The following is a 16324-nucleotide window of genomic DNA, read 5'->3' on the forward strand; positions in this document are numbered from 1 at the left end:
CGTTAACTCCCGTTTACTGTCTGGACAGAATCGGTTACACTGTGTTGTTACACAAGGCTAAAGAAAGAGCCTGCATAGCCGGTTCCTCTCTGTTCAGGGGAAGGCTTGGCCACTCCTGTGTTACGGTTTAAGATCAACTACATAAAGGAGCAGCTTTAAATGTTGTAGGTCATACAGGGGATGAAAACTCAGAGGATGGAAGATAGCAGTAGATTAGTATAATACAGTACAGTGTTAACCAACTCTGGGAACTCCTAATGTGAGCTGTTGGAGGAACTGGAGCACTGGAGAAAACAGTAGTATAGTATAGTATAGTATAGTATAGTATAGTATAGTATAGTATAGTATAGTGCAGTATATTATAGCACAGTATAGTATAGTACAGTATAGTGTAGTATATTATAGTATAGTATGGCACAGTACAGTATAGTATAGTATGGTACAGTAGAGTAGAGTACAGTATATCATATTATAGTATAGTATAGTACGGTAGAATATAATATAGTATACCATAGCACATCATAGTATAGTGTAGTATAGTACAGTATAGTGTAGTATATTACAGTGCGGTATAGTATATTACAGTAAAACACAGTAAAGTAAAGTAAAGCATACCAAACTATAGTGATGTATAGTATAGTACATTCAAGTATAGTAAAGTATTGTAAAGTATAGTAAGGTATAGCATAGGACAGTAAAGTATTGTAAAGCATAATAAAGTATAGTAAGGTATAGCATAGTACAGTATAGTATATTAAAGCATAGTACAGTTTTGTAAAGTATAGTAAGGTATAGTATAGTATTGAAAAGCATGGTAAGGTATATAGTACATTATTGTAAAGTATAGTAAAGTACAGCATAGTATACCTCTATGGCATGAGTGTACTGTTCCAGCCTGTTGTCGATCTTAGAGATGGGGATGGGAGGCTGGCTCTTCTTGATGCTGTTACTGTTTTAAAACAAGACATATTATTCCATCAACATCATTCTTTCATAGTACTCTGAGGTAGAGGTTAGGGTTGATAGTACTCTGAGGTAGAGGTTAGGGTTGATAGTACTCTGAAGTAGAGGTTAGGGTTAGGGTTGATAGTACTCTGAGGTAGGGTTAGGGTTGATAGTACTCTGAGGTAGAGGTTAGGGTTGATAGTACTCTGAGGTAGGGTTAGGGTTGATAGTACTCTGAGGTAGGGTTAGGGTTGATAGTACTCTGAGGTAGAGGTTAGGGTTGATAGTACTCTGAGGTAGAGGTTAGGGTTGATAGTACTCTGAGGTAGGGTTAGGGTTGATAGTACTCTGAGGTAGAGGTTAGGGTTGATAGTACTCTGAGGTAGAGGTTAGGGTTGATAGTACTCTGAGGTAGAGGTTAGGGTTGATAGTACTCTGAGGTAGAGGTTAGGGTTAGGGTTGATAGTACTCTGAGGTAGAGGTTAGGGTTGATAGTACTCTGAGGTAGAGGTTAGGGTTAGGGTTGATAGTACTCTGAGGTAGAGGTTAGGGTTGATAGTACTCTGAGGTAGAGGTTAGGGTTAGGGTTGATAGTACTCTGAGGTAGAGGTTAGGGTTGATAGTACTCTGAGGTAGGGTTAGGGTTGATAGTACTCTGAGGTAGGGTTAGGGTTGATAGTACTCTGAGGTAGGGTTAGGGTTGATAGTACTCTGAGGTAGAGGTTAGGGTTGATAGTACTCTGAGGTAGAGGTTAGGGTTGATAGTACTCTGAGGTAGGGTTAGGGTTGATAGTGCTCTGAGGTAGAGATTAGGGTTGATAGTACTCTGAGGTAGAGGTTAGGGTTGATAGTACTCTGAGGTAGAGGTTAGGGTTGATAGTACTCTGAAGTAGAGGTTAGGGTTGATAGTACTCTGAGGTAGAGGTTAGGGTTGATAGTACTCTGAGGTAGAGGTTAGGGTTGATAGTACTCTGAGGTAGAGGTTAGGGTTGATAGTACTCTGAGGTAGGGGTTAGGGTTGATAGTACTCTGAGGTAGGGTTAGGGTTGATAGTACTCTGAGGTAGAGGTTAGGGTTGATAGTACTCTGAGGTAGGATTAGGGTTAGGGTTGATAGTACTCTGAGGTAGGGTTAGGGTTGATAGTACTCTGAAGTAGAGGTTAGGGTTGATAGTACTCTGAAGTAGAGGTTAGGGTTGATAGTACTCTGAAGTAGAGGTTAGGGTTAGGGTTGATAGTACTCTGAGGTAGGGTTAGGGTTGATAGTACTCTGAGGTAGAGGTTAGGGTTGATAGTACTCTGAGATAGGGGTTAGGGTTAGGGTTGATAGTACTCTGAGGTAGGGTTAGGGTTGATAGTACTCTGAGGTAGGGCTAGGGTTGATAGTACTCTGAGGTAGAGGTTAAGGTTAGGGTTGATAGTACTCTGAGGTTAGGGTTAGGGTTGATAGTACTCTGAGGTAGAGGTTAGGGTTGATAATACTCTGAGGTAGAGGTTAGGGTTGATAGTACTCTGAGGTAGGGTTAGGGTTGATAGTACTCTGAGGTAGGGTTAGGGTTGATAGTACTCTGAGGTAGAGGTTAGGGTTGATAGTACTCTGAGGTAGAGGTTAGGGTTGATAGTACTCTGAGGTAGAGGTTAGGGTTGATAGTACTCTGAGGCAGGGTTAGGGTTGATAGTACTCTGAGGTAGGGTTAGGGTTGATAGTAGTCTGAGGTAGAGGTTAGGGTTGATAGTACTCTGAGGTAGGGTTAGGGTTGATAGTACTCTGAGGTAGGGTTAGGGTTGATAGTACTCTGAGGTAGAGGTTAGGGTTGATAGTACTCTGAGGTAGGGTTAGGGTTGATAGTACTCTGAGGTAGGGTTAGGGTTGATAGTACTCTGAGGTAGAGGTTAGGGTTGATAGTACTCTGAGGTAGAGGTTAGGGTTGATAGTACTCTGAGGTAGGGTTAGGGTTGATAGTACTCTGAGGTAGAGGTTAGGGTTGATAGTACTCTGAGGTAGAGGTTAGGGTTGATAGTACTCTGAGGTAGAGGTTAGGGTTGATAGTACTCTGAGGTAGGGTTAGGGTTGATAGTACTCTGAGGTAGGGTTAGGGTTGATAGTACTCTGAGGTAGAGGTTAGGGTTGATAGTACTCTGAGGTAGAGGTTAGGGTTGATAGTACTCTGAGGTAGAGGTTAGGGTTGATAGTACTCTGAGGTAGGGTTAGGGTTGATAGTACTCTGAGGTAGGGTTAGGGTTGATAGTACTCTGAGGTAGAGGTTAGGGTTGATAGTACTCTGAGGTAGGGTTAGGGTTGATAGTACTCTGAGGTAGGGTTAGGGTTGATAGTACTCTGAGGTAGAGGTTAGGGTTGATAGTACTCTGAGGTAGGGTTAGGGTTGATAGTACTCTGAGGTAGGGTTAGGGTTGATAGTACTCTGAGGTAGAGGTTAGGGTTGATAGTACTCTGAGGTAGAGGTTAGGGTTGATAGTACTCTGAGGTAGGGTTAGGGTTGATAGTACTCTGAGGTAGAGGTTAGGGTTGATAGTACTCTGAGGTAGAGGTTAGGGTTGATAGTACTCTGAGGTAGAGGTTAGGGTTAGGGTTGATAGTACTCTGAGGTAGAGGTTAGGGTTGATAGTACTCTGAGGTAGAGGTTAGGGTTAGGGTTGATAGTACTCTGAGGTAGAGGTTAGGGTTGATAGTACTCTGAGGTAGAGGTTAGGGTTGATAGTACTCTGAGGTAGGGTTAGGGTTGATAGTGCTCTGAGGTAGAGATTAGGGTTGATAGTACTCTGAGGTAGAGGTTAGGGTTGATAGTACTCTGAGGTAGAGGTTAGGGTTGATAGTACTCTGAAGTAGAGGTTAGGGTTGATAGTACTCTGAGGTAGAGGTTAGGGTTGATAGTACTCTGAGGTAGAGGTTAGGGTTGATAGTACTCTGAGGTAGAGGTTAGGGTTGATAGTACTCTGAGGTAGGGGTTAGGGTTGATAGTACTCTGAGGTAGGGTTAGGGTTGATAGTACTCTGAGGTAGAGATTAGGGTTGATAGTACTCTGAGGTAGGATTAGGGTTAGGATTGATAGTACTCTGAGGTAGGGTTAGGGTTGATAGTACTCTGAAGTAGAGGTTAGGGTTGATAGTACTCTGAAGTAGAGGTTAGGGTTGATAGTACTCTGAAGTAGAGGTTAGGGTTAGGGTTGATAGTACTCTGAGGTAGAGGTTAGGGTTAGGGTTGATAGTACTCTGAGGTAGGGTTAGGGTTGATAGTACTCTGAGGTAGAGGTTAGGGTTGATAGTACTCTGAGGTAGGGTTAGGGTTGATAGTACTCTGAGGTAGAGGTTAGGGTTGATAGTACTCTGAGGTAGGGTTAGGGTTGATAGTACTCTGAGGTAGAGGTTAGGGTTGATAGTACTCTGAGGTAGGGTTAGGGTTGATAGTACTCTGAGGTAGGGTTAGGGTTGATAGTACTCTGAAGTAGAGGTTAGGGTTGATAGTACTCTGAAGTAGAGGTTAGGGTTAGGGTTGATAGTACTCTGAGGTAGAGGTTAGGGTTAGGGTTGATAGTACTCTGAGGTAGGGTTAGGGTTGATAGTACTCTGAGGTAGAGGTTAGGGTTGATAGTACTCTGAGGTAGGGTTAGGGTTGATAGTACTCTGAGGTAGAGGTTAGGGTTGATAGTACTCTGAGGTAGGGTTAGGGTTGATAGTACTCTGAGGTAGAGGTTAGGGTTGATAGTACTCTGAGGTAGGGTTAGGGTTGATAGTACTCTGAGGTAGGGTTAGGGTTGATAGTACTCTGAGGTAGAGGTTAGGGTTGATAGTACTCTGAGGTAGGGTTAGGGTTGATAGTACTCTGAGGTAGGGTTAGGGTTGATAGTACTCTGAGGTAGGATTAGGGTTAGGGTTGATAGTACTCTGAGGTAGGGTTAGGGTTGATAGTACTCTGAGGTAGGGTTAGGGTTGATAGTACTCTGAAGTAGAGGTTAGGGTTGATAGTACTCTGAAGTAGAGGTTAGGGTTGATAGTACTCTGAGGTAGAGGTTAGGGTTGATAGTACTCTGAAGTAGGGTTAGGGTTAGGGTTGATAGTACTCTGAGGTAGGGTTAGGGTTGATAGTACTCTTAGGTAGAGGTTAGGGTTGATAGTACTCTGAAGTAGAGTTAGGGTTAGGGTTGATAGTACTCTGAGGTAGAGGTTAGGGTTGATAGTACTCTGAAGTAGGGTTAGGGTTAGGGTTGATAGTACTCTGAGGTAGGGTTAGGGTTGATAGTACTCTTAGGTAGAGGTTAGGGTTGATAGTACTCTGAGGTAGGGTTAGGGTTAGGGTTGATAGTACTCTGAGGTAGAGGTTAGGGTTGATAGTACTCTGAGGTAGAGGTTAGGGTTTATAGTACTCTGAAGTAGAGGTTAGGGTTAGGGTTTATAGTACTCTGAAGTAGAGGTTAGGGTTAGGGTTGATAGTACTCTGAAGTAGAGGTTAGGGTTAGGGTTGATAGTACTCTGAGGTAGGGTTAGGGTTGATAGTACTCTGAGGTAGGGTTTGGGTTGATAGTACTCTGATGTAGGGGTTAGGGTTTATAGTACTCTGAGGTAGGGTTAGGGTTAGGGTTGATAGTACTTTGAGGTAGGGTTAGGGTTGATAGTACTCTGAGGTAGAGGTTAGGGTTGAAAGTACTCTGAGGTAGAGGTTAGGGTTTATAGTACTCTGAGGTAGGGTTAGGGTTAGGGTTTATAGTACTCTGAGGTAGGGTTAGGGTTAGGATTGATAGTACTCTGAGATAGGGTTAGGGTTGTATATTTCATTGCTAAGTAAAGGTATAGCTCATTCTTAAGACATCGAATGAATCCACACTCCTTTGATGGCTATTTTGGGTACAGCGAAGGATTCCTGTGTGTCATAGTCTAAATAAAGTGATAGTAGACTTATACTCCCTATGCTCTTCTTTCAAGTCAACCTGAAACCGTTTCAACACTTGTCTGACCCCAGGCCTCCTGCACGCCACAAGCATTACTCTTGCTTCAGGCAAGTGTGGTTTAACCCAACCAGCTCCATTTACATTTGCTATAGCACAGGAGCTCACTGCCCAGCCAGAGGAGCAGGGCGTCTCTAGTCTCACCTGGAGCTCACTGCCCAGCCAGAGGAGCAGGACATCTGACCATGAGCTCACTGCCCAGCCAGAGGAGCAGGGTGTCTCTAGTCTCACCAGGAGCTCACTGCCCAGCCAGAGGAGCAGGACATCTCTAGTCTCACCAGTAGCTCACTGCCCAGCCAGAGGAACAGGACGTCTCTAGTCTCACCAGGAGCTCACTGCCCAGCCAGAGGAGCAGGACATCTCTAGTCTCACCAGGAGCTCACTGCCCAGCCAGAGGAGCAGGACATCTGACCAGGAGCTCACTGCCCAGCCAGAGGGGCAGGACGTCTTTAGTCTCACCAGGAGCTCACTGCCCAGCCAGAGGAGCAGGACATCTCTAGTCTCACCAGGAGCTCACTGCCCAGCCAGAGGAGCAGGACATCTGACCAGGAGCTCACTGCCCAGCCAGAGGGGCAGGACGTCTTTAGTCTCACCAGGAGCTCACTGCCCAGCCAGAGGAGCAGGACATCTCTCGTCTCACCAGGAGCTCACTGCCCAGCCAGAGGAGCAGGACATCTGACCAGGAGCTCACTGCCCAGCCAGAGGAGCAGGACATCTGACCAGGAGCTCACTGCCCAACCAGATGAGCAGGACGTCTCTAGTCTCACCAGGAGCTCACTGCCCAGCCAGAGGAGCAGGACATCTCTAGTCTCACCAGGAGCTCACTGCCCAGCCAGAGGAGCAGGACATCTCTAGTCTCACCAGGAGCTTACTGCCCAGCCAGAGGAGCAGGACATCTCTAGTCTCACCAGGAGCTCACTGCCCAGCCAGAAGAGCAGGACATCTCTAGTCTCACCAGGATGTCTAACAGACAAGACCACATATCAACACAGACTATCCTCTAAACAGTGATCTCTTCCATCTGCTTTAATATAATATCTTCCTGTCCCTCTGATTTAGGCCAGATAAATGTGACACCGGAAAACTTTAAACTTTATTAGCAGTGTCTTCCACCAACGCAGACAGATGCTTTGTGTCGAGGGTGTTTGGGTTACCATTAGTTACGATGATGTCATTGACTCTGATGATGAGTTCCATCATGTTCACATTTTATGAAAGGGGCTATTATCCTCACGCAATGTTTCCTCTTACAAGTGTATGTGTGTGTGTGTGAGTGAGTGTGTGTGCCTGCGTGCATGTTTATGTATGTGTGTGTGTGTGTCCTCTGACAGATGGGAAACAGAGAGGCAATAAAACACCAGCTCACCTGATGACTTCATCTCTTCAGGCCCTCAGACTCCTAGTTAATGCTATCCCTCAACATTCTCTGTCTTAAGGCCCTTAAGGCCCTCAGACTCATAGTTAATGCTATCCCTCAACATTCTCTGTCTTAAGGCCCTTAAGGCCCTCAGACTCATAGTTAATGCTATCCCTCAACATTCTCTGTCTTAAGGCCCTTAAGGCCCTCAGACTCATAGTTAATGCTATCCCTCAACATTCTCTGTCTTAAGGCCCTTAAGGCCCTCAGACTCATAGTTAATGCTATCCCTCAACATTCTCTGTCTTAAGGCCCTCAGACTCCGAGCTAATTCCTCTCTCTCTCACCATTCTCTGTCTTAAGGCCCTTAGACTCCTAGCTAATTCCCCTCTCTCTCACCATTCTCTGTCTTAAGGCCCTTAGACTCCTAGTTAATTCCTCTCTCTCTCACCATTCTCTATCTTAAGGCCCTTAGACTCCTAGCTAATTCCTCTCTCCCTCACCATTATCTGTCTTAAGGCCCTTAAGGCCCTCAGACTCCTAGCTAATTCCTCTCTCTCTCACCATTCTCTATCTTAAGGCCCTTAGACTCCTAGCTAATTCCTCTCTCCCTCACCATTATCTGTCTTAAGGCCCTTAAGGCCCTGAGACTCCTAGCTAATTCCTCTCTCTCTCACCATTCTCTGTCTTAAGGCCCTCAGACTCCTAGCTAATTCCCCTCTCTCTCACCATTCTCTGTCTTAAGGCCCTGAGACTCCTAGTTAATTCCTCTCTCTCTCACCATTCTCTGTCTTAAGGCCCTCAGACTCCTAGCTAATTCCTCTCTCTCTCTCACCATTCTCTGTCTTAAGGCCCTTAAGGCCCTGAGACTCCTAGCTAATGCTGTCCCTCACCATACTATCTCTATCTCACCATGAGGAGCGTACCTGTTGCACCGGCTATACGAGTGTTAGAGTGTATCTATCTAACCACACGGCTGCTATAGGATCAGATGTCTAATGTATTCCACCACACGGCTGCTATAGGATCAGATAACTAATCTATCTCAGCACGAGGCTCCTCTGTAAGCATGTCGCCCATCTATCTTACCAACAGCCACCAAAGAAAACACATCTGGTTTGACTTAGTACACATAAATCATCACTGACAAAGAGAGAGAGAGAGAGAGAGAGAGAGAGAGAGAGAGAGAGAGAGAGATTTTCACTCACCTTTTCTGCAGAGAGCGGTTCAGAGACTCAGTCCTCTCGTTGATCTGAGGAGGGGAACAAGGACACCGGGTTTGTACTGGGAGATAATATATCTGAAGCTACCTAGACAGCTAACAACTTCAATCTACAGTAGCTCTACATTATTCATCTACAGTAGCCCTACATTATCAATCTACGGTAACCTTACATTATCAATCTACAGTAGCCCTACCTTTTAATCTACAGTAGCCCTACATTATTAATCTACAGTAGCCCTACATTATCAATCTACAGTAGCCCTACGTTATTTATCAACAGTAGGCCTACATTATCGATCAACAGTAACCCTACATTATCAATCTACAGTAGCCCTACATTATCAATCTATAGTAGCCCTACGTTATTTATCAACCATAGCTTACATGATCAATCTACAGTAGCCCTACGTTATTTATCAACAGTAGCCATACATTATCGATCTACGGTAACCTTACATTATCAATCTACAGTAGCCCTACATTATCAATCTACAGTAGCCCTACGTTATTTATCAACAGTAGCCCTACATTATCGATCTACGGTAACCTTACATTATCAATCTACAGTAGCCCTACATTATCAATCTACAGTAGCCCTACATTATCAATCTACAGTAGCCCTACATTATCAATCTACGGTAACCTTACATTATCAATCTACAGTAGCCCTACATTATCAATCTACAGTAGCCCTACATTATCAATCTACAGTAACCCTACATTATCAATATACAGTAGCCCTACATTATTTATCAACCGTAGCTTACATTATCAATCTACAGTAGCCCTACATTATCAATCTACAGTAGCCCAACATTATCAATCTACAGTAGCCCTACGTTATTTATCAACAGTAGCCCTACATTATCGATCTACGGTAACCTTACATTATCAATCTACAGTAGCCCTACATTATCAATCTACAGTAGCCCTACATTATCAATCTACGGTAAACTTACATTATCAATACAGAGTATTCCTACCTATCCAAAGAATTCCTTCTCGTTAAACCATTTGTGGTTTATTCTGTCATGACCTGGTAAAGGTGTATAGTACTGTCATGACCTGGTAAAGGTGTATAGTACTGTCATGACCTGGTAAAGGTGTATAGTACTGTCATGACCTGGTAAAGGTGTATAATACTGTCATGACCTGGTAAAGGTGTATAGTACTGTCATGACCTGGTAAAGGTGTATAATACTGTCATGACCTGGTAAAGGTGTATAGTACTGTCATGACCTGGTAAAGGTGTATAATACTGTCATGACCTGGTAAAGGTGTATAATACTGTCATGACCTGGTAAAGGTGTATAGTACTGTCATGACCTGGTAAAGGTGTATAATACTGTCATGACCTGGTAAAGGTGTATAATACTGTCATGACCTGGTAAAGGTGTATAGTACTGTCATGACCTGGTAAAGGTGTATAATACTGTCATGACCTGGTAAAGGTGTATAATACTGTCATGACCTGGTAAAGGTGTATAGTACTGTCATGACCTGGTAAAGGTGTATAATACTGTCATGACCTGGTAAAGGTGTATAATACTGTCATGACCTGGTAAAGGTGTATAGTACTGTCATGACCTGGTAAAGGTGTATAATACTGTCATGACCTGGTAAAGGTGTATAATACTGTCATGACCTGGTAAAGGTGTATAGTACTGTCATGACCTGATAAAGGTGTATAATACTGTCATGACCTGGTAAAGGTGTATAATACTGTCATGACCTGATAAAGGTGTATAATACTGTCATGACCTGGTAAAGGTGTATAGTACTGTCATGACCTGGTAAAGGTGTATAATACTGTCATGACCTGGTAAATGTGTATAGTACTGTCATGACCTGGTAAAGGTGTATAATACTGTCATGACCTGGTAAAGGTGTATAGTACTGTCATGACCTGGTAAAGGTGTATAATACTGTCATGACCTGGTAAAGGTACTGTCATGACCTGGTAAAGGTGTATAGTACTGCCATCACCTGGTAAAGGTGTATAATACTGTCATGACCTGGTAAAGGTGTATACTACTGTCATGACCTGGTAAAGGTGTATAGTACTGTCATGACCTGGTAAAGGTGTATACTACTGTCATGACCTGGTAAAGGTGTATACTACTGTCATGACCTGGTAAAGGTGTATAATACTGTCATGACCTGGTAAAGGTGTATACTACTGTCATGACCTGGTAAAGGTGTATAATACTGTCATGACCTGGTAAAGGTGTATAGTACTGTCATGACCTGGTAAAGGTGTATAGTGCTGTCTTGACCTGGTAAAGGTGTATAGTACTGTCATGACCTGGTAAAGGTGTATAATACTGTCATGACCTGGTAAAGGTGTATAGTACTGTCATGACCTGATAAAGGTGTATAATACTGTCATGACCTGGTAAAGGTGTATAGTACTGTCATGACCTGGTAAAGGTGTATAATACTGTCATGACCTGGTAAAGGTGTATAATACTGTCATGACCTGGTAAAGGTGTATAGTACTGTCATGACCTGGTAAAGGTGTATATTACTGTCATGACCTGGTAAAGGTGTATAGTACTGTCATGACCTGGTAAAGGTGTATAATACTGTCATGACCTGGTAAAGGTGTATAGTGCTGTCTTGACCTGGTAAAGGTGTATAGTACTGTCATGACCTGGTAAAGGTGTATAATACTGTCATGACCTGGTAAAGGTGTATAGTACTGTCATGACCTGTTAAAGGTGTATAGTACTGTCATGACCTGGTAAAGGTGTATAGTACTGTCATGACCTGGTAAAGGTGTATATTACTGTCATGACCTGGTAAAGGTGTATAGTACTGTCATGACCTGGTAAAGGTACTGTCATGACCTGGTAAAGGTGTATAGTACTGTCATGACCTGGTAAAGGTGTATAGTACTGTTATGACCTGGTAAAGGTGTATATTACTGTCATGACCTGGTAAAGGTGTATAGTACTGTCATGACCTGGTAAAGGTACTGTCATGACCTGGTAAAGGTGTATAATACTGTCATGACCTGGTAAAGGTGTATAATACTGTCATGACCTGGTAAAGGTGTATAGTACTGTCATGACCTGGTAAAGGTGTATATTACTGTCATGACCTGGTAAAGGTGTATAGTACTGTCATGACCTGGTAAAGGTGTATAATACTGTCATGACCTGGTAAAGGTACTGTCATGACCTGGTAAAGGTGTATAGTACTGTCATGACCTGGTAAAGGTACTGTCATGACCTGGTAAAGGTGTATATTACTGTCATGACCTGGTAAAGGTGTATAATACTGTCATGACCTGATAAAGGTGTATAGTACTGTCATGACCTGGTAAAGGTGTATAATACTGTCATGACCTGGTAAAGGTGTATAGTACTGTCATGACCTGGTAAAGGTGTATAGTACTGTCATGACCTGGTAAAGGTGTATAGTACTGTCATGACCTGGTAAAGGTGTATACTACTGTCATGACCTGGTAAAGGTGTATAGTACTGTCATGACCTGGTAAAGGTGTATAGTACTGTCATGACCTGGTAAAGGTGTATAGTACTGTCATGACCTGGTAAAGGTACTGTCATGACCTGGTAAAGGTGTATAGTACTGTCATGACCTGGTAAAGGTGTATAGTACTGTCATGACCTAGTAAAGGTGTATAGTACTGTCATGACCTGGTAAAGGTGTATAATACTGTCATGACCTGGTAAAGGTGTATAGTACTGTCATGACCTGGTAAAGGTACTGTCATGACCTGGTAAAGGTGTATAGTAGTGTCATGACCTGGTAAAGGTGTATAGTACTGTCATGACCTGGTAAAGGTGTATAGTACTGTCATGACCTGGTAAAGGTGTATAGTACTGTCATGACCTGGTAAAGGTGTATATTACTGTCATGACCTGGTAAAGGTGTATAATACTGTCATGACCTGGTAAAGGTGTATAGTACTGTCATGACCTGGTAAAGGTGTATAATACTGTCATGACCTGGTAAAGGTGTATAGTACTGTCATGACCTGGTAAAGGTGTATATTACTGTCATGACCTGGTAAAGGTGTATAGTACTGTCATGACCTGGTAAAGGTGTATAGTACTGTCATGACCTGGTAAAGGTACTGTCATGACCTGGTAAAGGTACTGTCATGACCTGGTAAAGGTACTGTCATGACCTGGTAAAAGTGTATGTCGGGGCCACACAGTAAGTTGAAAGGAACAATCTTCCCCTTGAAGTTGTCGATATATTACCCATCAGCATGGCTCATAATATGGACACCTTCCTGTTGATGATGTAGCAACAATGGCTCAGAAGGTCTTTGGGGGGAAGGTGAAACAGGAACGCTTGGTCGCGGATCTGTTTGGGTTGTCTTGCCAACCCATATGGTCATTGATGCATGACAATGTCTATATTTGGCAAGACAGCACCAACAGATCTGGGACCAGGCTAGAAACAAGAGCTGAGTTTGTATGAAGCGCAGAATGACATTAAAAAAAAGACAGACAGCTGACAAGTGGTGTCACGTTACGACCACACGGAACACAACAGAACGGAACCTCTGTGTCACAGTTATCCCCGTGGTGACCTTTAACCTGGAATGACCCTTGCGTGGGGTCAACGTTCCAGAACCTTTAATCCACATGAAAGTAATAATTATGTGTTCTGTAGTATGTTTCCCCCTTCAGATTCAGAATCACTTTTGTGTTAAATTTGAAGTAAAAATCAAACCAGATCTCTGTTGTAATGCATCGTATACAACAACAAATATCATGCTGATGATTCCTTGAGATTTATTAGAAATATTTCCTTTCGTTTTAGTTGTAAAAGCCAACAGGGAACAGAATCTAACAGGGGGGGGACTCAATCTAACACGGGGGGGACAGAAACTAACACGGGGGGGACAGAATCTAACACGGGGGGGACAGATTCTAACACGGGGGGACAGATTCTAACACGGGGGGACAGAATCTAACACGGGGGGACAGATTCTAACACGGGGGGACAGAATCTAACACGGGGGGACAGATTCTAACACGGGGGGGACAGATTCTAACACGGGGGGGGACAGAATCTAACACGGGGGGGACAGAATCTAACACGGGGGGGACAGAATCTAACACGGGGGGGACAGAATCTAACACGGGGGGACAGAATCTAACACGGGGGGACAGAATCTAACACGGGGGGACAGAATCTAACACGGGGGGACAGAATCTAACACGGGGGGACAGAATCTAACACGGGGGGGGACAGAATCTAACACGGGGGGACAGATTCTAACACGGGGGGACAGAATCTAACACGGGGGGACAGAATCTAACACGGGGGACAGAATCTAACACGGGGGGGGACAGAATCTAACACGGGGGGGACAGAATCTAACACGGGGGGCAAGAATCTAACACGGGGGGCAAGAATCTAACACGGGGGGGGCAAGAATCTAACACGGGGGGACAGAATCTAACACGGGGGGGGCAGAATCTACAACAACAACAGAATAATTTTGATTTGGATGAAATGTTGTGAAATACGTTTGTCCTCAGGAACCCTGGGTCTCCAAGGTGAAACTCACCGTGCAGGTATTCTCAGACGTCATCCTCTCCTCGGTGTCATTCTGGAAGGACACACATCACAGGGAAGCACATTGATGACAGGAAAGACACAAGCCAAAGCCACTGCTGCAGACAGTTTCTTTTCAGATGACTTTTACACTGCTAACGGCGTGCCAAGAAACACGATAATATGTACGGTCATTCATCTGATAGATACGTACAGTAAGAGGAACACTTTTCCATGGTCCAAATGGTTTATTTTCCTAATAGTTGGCTAATAATCTTTGTGTTTTGTCCGATTGATTTTAGAGGAAAATATATTTGTTTGTAAAAAAAATGTCATTGAAACTTTATTAAACAAGGCAAGTCAGTTAAGAATAAATTCTTATTTACAGTGACGGCCCACACCGGCCAAACCCAAACTTGGACGACACTGGGCCAATTGTGCGCCGCCCTGTGGGACTCCCAATCACGGCTGGTTGTGATGCAGCCTGGAATCAAACCAGGGTCTGTAGTGACGCCTCAAGCACTGAGATGCAGTGTTTTAGACCGCAGCTCCACTCCTACTTGTAATAGGAGTATTACTAGTGTTTTACTGGTTTAACAGAAGCACATTGAGTGAGTCACTTCATTGGTTATGACTCAACAGTTGGCACATTAGCAAGGTTGCTATTGAGTAATGCAAACATGTGTTACATCCTATTTTGCTGTGAGCCAGAAATGAAAGTCGGGTGCTTTCCCATGAAGACATGAATTAACCCACGAAGACATGAATTAACCCATATATTTTTTTATTAACCCATGAAGACATGAATTAACCCACGAAGACATGAATTAACCCACGAAGACATGAATTAACCCACGAAGACATGAATTAACCCACGAAGATATGAATTAACCCACGAAGACATGAATTAACCCACGAAGACATGAATTAACCCACGAAGACATGAATTAACCCATGAAGACATGAATTAACCCATGAAGACATGAATTAACCCATGAAAACATGAATTAACCCATGAAGACATGAATTAACCCATGAAGACATTAATTAACCCATGAAGACATGAATTAACCCATGAAGACATGAATTAACCCATGAAAACATGAATTAACCCATGAAGACATGAATTAACCCATGAAGACATGAATTAACCCATGAAGACATGAATTAACCCATGAAGACATGAATTAACCCATGAAGACATGAATTAACCCATGAAAACATTAATTAACCCATGAAGACATGAATTAACCCATGAAAACATTAATTAACCCATGACGGTCCGTGAAGTGTTGGAGTGTTTAAGGAAAGCTGACCACATGCAGCTACACACAGAGCACAACACAACATCTATGGAACAACACAACATCTATGGAACAACACAACACAACACAACATCTGTGTCCTCAATGGAACCCTATCTGGCACCCTATGGGTCCTGGTCAAAGGTAGTGTACTGTAAAGGGAATAGGGTTCCATTTGGAAGGCACACAAAGGCTCTGTTCCAGTATCCATAGTAACATAGTTCTTAGAATAAAGCAGAGTATTGGGGGCGGGGATTCTAAGAGGTAGACTCGTATGGACGTTAGAACACAGCCTAAAACTCTCAGCCTAAAACTCTCTAAATGCTTTCAACACAGGAAGTGTGGAAAGCATTTCTTCACACTTCACACAAAAAACATCAAGGTGAAGAAATATAGGATGATGTGTGAACATGACATGCAAGAGGTGGAGAGGGGGTGTGGGGGTGTGGGGGTGTAATGACACCAAGTGAGAGAAGAAACATGTAGAGAAGTGATCCTGTAGTCAACATTGTCTTTTGTGTTTCTACGATAAGATTGAGAAAACAAACTGTTTTGCTCATCAAAGAGTTGATTTTGAAAGTATTTTATATTTAGTAGTTAGTAAAAAAAAAAAAAGGTGTCTTCAGACTAGAAGGTTTGTTTCAAATCTGTCAGGGTTCATTTTTGTCTGAGAAGGAGTGTTGAAAACATTTTCTGAAAACAAATGAACCAAGTCACAAAACGGAACCCAAAGGAAGCCAGTGTGAATAGTCATACGGACATCAGACTCTAAGTAGAGACTTGTGTTACCTGTCATACAACCACAGACCATACAGGACTCTCACTTCACATCACAGAGCCAACACAGTTATATCCATCCACACACTGCACTTACAGACAGTCGGCAACTTACTGGGTAAAACAGAAGGAGGAGTCTCTGGTAGGATGGCATGAAGCATGGGAACAGAACACAGTGGCAGACATGCTACACCAAGCACTGTGTAACACTGTGT

The 16324-nt window shown here is 43.3% G+C and overlaps 2 protein-coding genes and 2 long non-coding RNA genes across 6 annotated transcripts in view; 1 reads left to right on the forward strand and 3 right to left on the reverse strand.

The window, feature by feature from the left end:
• Nucleotides 1-8784, reverse strand: part of LOC118379942 (caldesmon, smooth muscle-like) — a 42520-nt gene extending 33736 nt beyond the window's left edge. The window contains exons 1-2 of the mRNA XM_052513985.1: nucleotides 8471-8784; nucleotides 868-949 (exon numbers count right to left, since the gene is read on the reverse strand). The gene's annotated coding sequence lies outside the window, so the exon portion shown is untranslated. The remainder of the gene's footprint in view (nucleotides 1-867; nucleotides 950-8470) is intronic.
• Nucleotides 8785-9451: 667 nt separating this feature from the next.
• Nucleotides 9452-12727, forward strand: LOC127927513 (uncharacterized). Its single transcript, XR_008127886.1, has 5 exons — nucleotides 9452-9909; nucleotides 10229-10315; nucleotides 10657-11004; nucleotides 11789-12027; nucleotides 12587-12727. It is a non-coding gene; the product is annotated as an uncharacterized LOC127927513 (long non-coding RNA).
• Nucleotides 11401-12595, reverse strand: LOC127927512 (uncharacterized). Its single transcript, XR_008127885.1, has 4 exons — nucleotides 12462-12595; nucleotides 12259-12374; nucleotides 11838-12120; nucleotides 11401-11721 (listed from the first exon to the last, which is right to left on the reverse strand). It is a non-coding gene; the product is annotated as an uncharacterized LOC127927512 (long non-coding RNA).
• A 1315-nt stretch (nucleotides 12728-14042) lies between the features above and the next one.
• LOC127927505 (myb-like protein Q) overlaps nucleotides 14043-16324 on the reverse strand; it is a 65054-nt gene continuing 62772 nt past the window's right edge. For 2 of the 3 annotated variants that reach the window (XM_052513981.1, XM_052513977.1), the window contains exon 7: nucleotides 14043-14083. The gene's annotated coding sequence lies outside the window, so the exon portion shown is untranslated. Of the gene's footprint in view, nucleotides 16249-16324 lie in introns of all 3 variants that reach the window. The other variant, XM_052513978.1, reaches the window with a different exon arrangement.

This window comes from Oncorhynchus keta, unplaced genomic scaffold (genome assembly GCF_023373465.1).
Source record: "Oncorhynchus keta strain PuntledgeMale-10-30-2019 unplaced genomic scaffold, Oket_V2 Un_scaffold_14703_pilon_pilon, whole genome shotgun sequence".
NCBI classification, from domain to species: Eukaryota; Metazoa; Chordata; class Actinopteri; order Salmoniformes; family Salmonidae; genus Oncorhynchus; species Oncorhynchus keta.